The sequence below is a fragment of the Eimeria tenella genome, genomic scaffold (genome assembly GCF_000499545.2).
Source record: "Eimeria tenella Houghton genomic scaffold, Eth_scaff2170, whole genome shotgun sequence".
Classification (NCBI taxonomy): domain Eukaryota; phylum Apicomplexa; class Conoidasida; order Eucoccidiorida; family Eimeriidae; genus Eimeria; species Eimeria tenella.
The window spans coordinates 4,725-4,957 of NW_013542021.1; positions in this window are offsets into that span (position 1 = coordinate 4,725).

Sequence of the window (233 nt, forward strand, 5' to 3'; positions counted from 1 at the left end):
GGGGCCCCCCCCGGGGGCCCCCGGGTCTTGCTGCTGCTGGTACATGTGTCTTCGAAACCCCACAGACTGCCCCACACTTATATGTCTTTCTCTGCAATACCCCAAGAACTGGTCGCAGACAGACTGCACCAAGTCTTCGCACATGGCCAGTGCCTGCGCAGCAGCAGCAGCAGCAGCAGCAACAGCAGCAGGAGTCACACGCCTGCGGCTGCTGCGGCGGGGTTGCTGCGCAG